Genomic DNA, 6,548 nt, shown 5'->3' with positions numbered 1-6,548 from the left:
AACAAAACAAGATTTTCTAAAAATGTTAATCATGTATTTAAACTTTTCTAACCAATATCAACAATGTTTTATATGTATACAAAAATGTACAATGTGTAAAAATGTACAATGTGTAAAAAACAAATATAGACATCAAAACGTATGTATGAAAAGATGTTTTTATGTAGTAAATATATGAAAATATGTTAATCATGTATTTGAAAAAAGTTAAACATATAAAAACAATATGTACAATGTGTCTTAAAAAATGTAAGCATGTGTTCAAAATATTAGACATCAAAATATTTATTAAAAATGTTAATGATGTAACTAAAAATCGTTTAATATCTAGTGTACACAAATCTTTATCTTTACCTACTAATAAGCCACCGATTGCTTCTGGTAGTACGTCACCGGCCGTTTTGCAGAAAAGTCCTCCCGTTTTTGAGAAATTAACCCGCACTACCTTTTCAAGTTGTTATCTAAAACAACGCTTCAGGTTTACAAAAAGGACCCTATATTGTTTGATATTCAACTCGCGGTCACTTCAACAGAGTTTCAGCCCGGCCATCACGCACACAAACTCTGTCTGGTCGTGCGTTTACGTTCGATTTTTTTGTCACGCATCGATCCTCTAAACTGATTCTCATTAGCTTATATACAATTGCAGATTATCCGTAATATTAATCAGACTTCTCAAAAAACAACAAACATACTGCAAATACATGAGAGAGAACAATGAGGAGTGAAGAAAGATCCGCGGGCGAGTCCCTCAGATTCTCACGAGAATCAGAGGCAAAAAAAGAAATAACCCATCATGATGGGAAGGCAACGAAGAGAACCGGAGTCCTCGAGAAGGAGAGGGTGTTCTGACAGCCGCCGTTGACGCGGGCGTGACGCGGACAGGATCCAGCGGCGGGTATCTGGTGGTCTGCAATGGCGTGGCGTGACGCGGACAGGATCCAGCGGCGGCACTCCGAATCTGGTGGTCTGGAACGGCGTGTCAGCGATTGGCTTCACATTGGCCTACACGCATAGAACAAGATGAGTATCCATGGATGTACGGGATGAGAAAGAGGGATGCAGATGCCTGGGGGTGTGCCACCGCTGGCCGAGACGCTGGCCTCCTCCTCACAGTCAATGCGAGCAGAGGCGCGCGAGGATGAGCGGCGCGGGATCAGCCGGATCCGGAGCACGGGGCGGCGAGTTCGCGGGGGTGGGGTGCGTTGGATAGATAGGAAGAGGAGAGATGGGTGGTGATGTGAGGTGGATGGAGAGTAGATGAGGAGGACCAGCGGCCTCAGTTCTTGAGGATAAGAGAAGAAGAAGCGGGGCTTGCTGTTGCTACCTCTCGCTGGTGGGTGGTGAATGAACGACTCGATCAACAAGAAAAAGCGGCTGGGTCGGGGGCAGTGCGAGGGTCCTATGAAGCACGTGGCAAAGTTAAGTTGACGCGTGTGCGAGTCGAGCCAGCGGGGCGAGTCACGGTGTGCGCTTGATGTCAAATAACAATCAGTTGGTTCGGACCAACACTATGAAAAGAAATTGCACTGAGTTCTATTGGATGGCTATACGTGCTAGCACTGATTAAAAGAAATCGGATGAACACCTATTATATTACTTGTTGTTGTTTGTTACTTGATGTTGTTTTTACATTATCAAATGTAATAATTAAGAGTGGATTAAATATTGGAAAGAAATATTTCTTAAGGAATAAGATATTTGAGGCTCACCGGTACTTGCTGACCAGAACTTTGAATGTCATCGATGTCGTTTGTGAGATAGGGAGGGATAAAGAGTAAAGAGAGTGCAACAACGATACATCTTGCTCGCATTCTGTTTCGCCCTCACAATAGCTGGGATTGCGAGATACATGACTTAATATATGATCTATTTCAAGCTGCTAAAGGCATGCGGATGATGCACAATTACCGTCGCACTGAAGGAATAAACGTTTAGATTTCTGTAATATTTTGACACAGGATTATTGAATATCAACATTTTGTTACACATAATTCAACTTCTTTAGAGCGAGTTGAAGTAGTGGGTTTTATTAGCAGAGAAGAAGATTACGAGCTTTTGGAATACAATGGGATCTTCATAAAGTGGATCCTTATGCGAATACCACACGAACTCTTAAATGTATTTCTTATCCGTTGCAACGCATGGACATTTTTGCTAGTTTGTTCATAAAATGTGGTCTAATATTCTTTAAAAATGGAAAAGTTTTTTACAACAAATATTTGTCAGTTTGTCACAAAAAACTCATTTTGGGAATTCGAAAAATGGAAAATGAATATGTGGAAATTTGCCTTTTTCACGAGAGGTGGATCAAATTTTTTTTACACACAACCATTTGGTCAATTGTGCATTAAATATGGCCTAGTATGTTAGAAATTTGATTTGGTCCAATTTTGCAACAATTATTGGTAGGTTCTTAAAAAAAACTTATTTTGGGTGCTCGAAAAATGAAAAATGATTTTTTCGTCCAAAGAAAATGAAAACATCGTTAGACAACATTGTTTGCCATTCCAAAATGCACCCTTGTGCACAATATGAGATCATTTGAACAAATTATTTCATGAATGTGGTCATAAGATTGATCATTTGCTTTGAAAGCCATTGATCTACACACATGATAACTTGTTTCTGAGAACACTTTTTTAAATAATTGCCGTATTACAAGTTTATTATTTTTTCGGGTAACTTGGCCACATATAATGACACAATGCGAAGGTTTTCCAATTTTTAATTTTTTTAATTTTTCATGGCCGTTTCAAAATGCGGTCAAAACGGCGGGCATGACCGTTGCTAGCTAGTCGGCGAATCTTGGAAAACTTTTGATGTTTCTCTAATTAAATAGATACTTATGTACATAGAAATGATTTTTGGAAAAAATAAAGAGCAAACTATAAGGCAACTTTCATTAAAATTTGACCCGCTTCCTACTGAATTAGCAAAAAATTGTCTTTTTCATGAGAGGTGGATAAAAACTTTTGATACTCAAACATTTGGTCAATTGTGCATTAAATATCACCTAGTATTTTATAAAAATGATTTGTTACAATTTTACAACAAATATATGGTAGGTCCTTAAAAAATACTCATTTCGGGCACTCGAAAAAATGGAAAATGAATTTTTCCGTCCAAAGAAAATGAAAACTTCCTTAGGCAACATTGTTTGCCATTCAATGATGCATCCTTTTGCACAATATTATATCATTGCAACAAACTATATCATGAATGTGGTCATAAGATTGATCATTTGCCTTGAAAGCCATGAATCTTCACACATGATAGCTTATTTATGAGAAAACTTTTTAAAATAATTACCGTATTATAAGTTTATTATTTTTCCCGGTAACTTAGTCACATATAATGACACAACGCGAAGGTTTTTCCTATTTTTTGATTTTTTTGAATTTTTTATGCCCATTTCAAAATGCGGTCAAAACGGCGGGTTTGGCCGTTCCTAGCTAGTGGTTGAATCTTGGAAAACTTTTGGTGTTTCTATGATTAAATAGATACTTATGTACCTAGAAATTAGTTTTTGAAAAAATGAAGAGAAAACTATGAGGCGGCTGTAGTTCAAACTTAACCCACTTCCTGCTGAATCGGCGGAAACTTGTCTTTTTCACGAGAGGTGGATCAAAACTTTTGACACTCAACCATTTGGTCAATTGTGCATTAAATATGTCCTACTATTTTAGAAAAATGATTTGGTCCAATTTTGCAACAAATATATGGTAGGTCCTTCACAAAAAACTCATTTTGGGCACTCGGGAAATGGAAAATTGATTTTTCATGCAAAGAAAATGATAACTCCCTTAGGTAATATTGTTTGCCATTCCAAGATGCACCCTTGTGCACAATATGAGATCATTTGTACAAACTATGCCATGAATGTGGCCATAAGATTGATCATTTGGGTTGAAAGCATGAATCTTAACACACGCCAGCTCATTTCTGAGAACACTTTTTAAAAAGAGTTTCTGTATTACAACTTTATTATTTTTTCTGGTAACTTGGTCACATGTAAAGACACAATGCGAATGTTTTCCAATTTTTTGATTTTCTTTAAATTTTTTATGCCCGTTTCAAAATGCGGTCAAAACGGCGGGAAAGACCGTTCCTAGCTAGATGTTGAATCTTGGAAAAAATTTAATGTTTCTATGATTAAATATATACTTATGTACCTAGAACTGATTTTAAAAAATAAAGAGCAAACTACGAGGTAGCTATAGTTCAAATTTGACCCACTTTCAACTGAATCGGCAGAAATTTGTATTTTCCACGAGAGGTGGATCAAAGCTTTTGACACCCAACCATTTGGTCAATTGTCCATTAAATATGTCCTAATATTTTGTAAATTTGATTTAGTCCAATTTTGCAACAAATATATGGCAGGTCCTTCACAAAAATACTTATTTTGGGCAATCAAAAATGGAAAATGAATTTTTGGTCTAAAGAAATTGAAAACTTTCTTTAGGCAATATTGTTTGCCATTCCAAGATGCACCCTTGTGTACAATATGAGATCATTTGAACAAACTATGTCATGATTGTGGCCATAAGATTGATCGTCTATTCTATATAAAAAGTAATTTACGGGTTTACGGGCTAACCAGAAAAAAGAAATTACCACAAAAATTACCACAAAAATCAGAAACATCCGACCATTCATTCAATAGAACAAAATTCTATAGCCATTAGATTAGATTTATGTGAAAACTACCCACCATTGGCATTACGTCACACATGTTGATATTAAAAATTTACACATCACGTTGCAGCCTCCTTCACGTTGATATACATGCTCTTAGTGTGTGTCATCGGTATGGTAAAAATGCACAGGAAGATTTGGAGTAGATAAAGTAATTATGACTTTCTTAACACATTTCATACTTTCGGTGAATGTATACTCCAAGGGTGTGCAATTAAAAGTGGTATTGCACAAGTAGTTGATGATAATTTTTTGTTTTAACATTTTTTACTTTGCTTTGGATATTACCCTATAGTATATATATCGTGCGCTTGAATCTTATTTATCACATTGTATAACAAACTATTGCTCTTGTCGGATTTCGGGTTCCGGCAGACCCTTAAGGTTCGAACACTGGGGTGCGTGTGGAGATTTCGCCTCCTACCTTCCTGCACCCCTCCGCCACGCTAGGATCAAAGCTATGAAAAGAACAACACAAGGGACACAGGGTTTATACTGATTCGGGCCACCGTTGTGGTGTAATACCCTACTCCAGTGTGTGGTGTGGTGGATTGCCTCTTGGGCTGATGATGATGGACAGTACAAGGAAGAACAACCTCGCGAGGGTCTGTTCTTGGCTGGGGCGATGAACTGCTGGGAGGAGTTCAGCCACCTTTCTCTCTCTCTCTCTACTTACCACCTCTCTACTTGTCGAGCCCTTGGAGGAGACTGAGCCGAACCCTTTGCTACGTGGGTGGCCGGTCCTATTTATAGTGGCCCTGGTCCTCTCCCCAAATATTGAGCGGGAAGGGAGCCAACAATGGCGGGCTAATTTGAAAGGGGACAGCAAGTATCAACTATCCTGACAAAAGTAGTCTTCGCCTGCGCAAAGCTCTGGTGATGACGCCGTCTTGGGCTCCACGGTGACCTCCGTTTCGTAGTCCTCCTGGTCTTGGTCTCGTTGCACCGAAATGGCAACCTTTGCCTGATGCCTCGGTACTCCGCGGCTGCGCTTGCCCCCTTTGCACCAAAGAGGAAAGGTGGACGCTGCGCGGGCTGGCACCCGCCTGGCGCCCTGAGTCGTCATGGCTTGCGTCACGGGCACCTCGCGAGGTACCCCGCCTTGATCTCTCTGCCTCCTCGCGAGCCAACCTGACGAGGCCGTGCCTGAGGAAGCTCCGTGTCGCCCGCCCCGCGAGGCTTGGCCCCTCGCGAGGGTCTTGAGTTTGTGTTGGTGAAGATGGGCCGTGCTGGGCCCCCATTTGAGCCACGCCGCAGGCCGCAGGCAGGCAAGTCTGGGGACCCCCGTTCCCAGAACGCCGACAGTAGCCCCCGGGCCCAAGGCGCGCCTGGACTTGGCCGTGCAGGGAGGCGGAAGGGCAAGAGCGAAGCGCCGCGGGCCCTAACAGCCTGCGGCCTTAGGCGCCGCGTGGCGGTTGATTGGACGTGGGCGCCTTAGCAGCCGCGCGAGTTGATAAGGGAGTGGCGTCCGCCTAGGCCCTTCTTCTTGCTTCCCCCGGTTGCTGTTCAGATCCCCTTTCCTGCGCTTCTCCTTCCTTCCTCCGAAATCTCCAGATCTGCTCTGACCATGCGACCCAGGAAGCCATGGCGCCTCGCCAGCCCCTGGCCGCTCCTTGGTACTCGTCTGCCCTGGACCCGCCGAACGTGTGGGAGGTGGGCCTTGCCCGGTTGCGCCGGATAGCGACGGCGCGAGGCATTGACGGGGCGAAGGTGTTCAAGGCCGGCTCCGCCACCCCTGAGGGTCAGAGGATCACCTTTTATCCACTCTTCTTAAGTGCCATTGTTGCTGGCCTGGTGCCTCCCTTCTCCAAGTTCTTCTTCTCTATCCTTCACCATTACAAGCTGCA

At 42.0% G+C, this 6,548-nt stretch overlaps 1 long non-coding RNA gene across 1 annotated transcript; it reads right to left on the bottom strand.

Annotated features, from left to right (window-relative positions):
• Window positions 1–565: 565 nt before the first annotated feature.
• LOC125548673 lies at window positions 566–1,392 on the bottom strand. The gene is made up of 2 exons (XR_007301140.1): window positions 1,085–1,392; window positions 566–1,005 (listed from the first exon to the last, which is right to left on the bottom strand). It is a non-coding gene; the product is annotated as an uncharacterized LOC125548673 (long non-coding RNA).
• Window positions 1,393–6,548: the final 5,156 nt, after the last annotated feature.

This window comes from Triticum urartu, chromosome 3, assembly GCF_003073215.2.
Source record: "Triticum urartu cultivar G1812 chromosome 3, Tu2.1, whole genome shotgun sequence".
NCBI classification, from domain to species: Eukaryota; Viridiplantae; Streptophyta; class Magnoliopsida; order Poales; family Poaceae; genus Triticum; species Triticum urartu.
The sequence above is the reverse complement of the archived record's forward strand: the minus strand, read 5'-3'. Positions and strand labels throughout refer to the sequence as shown.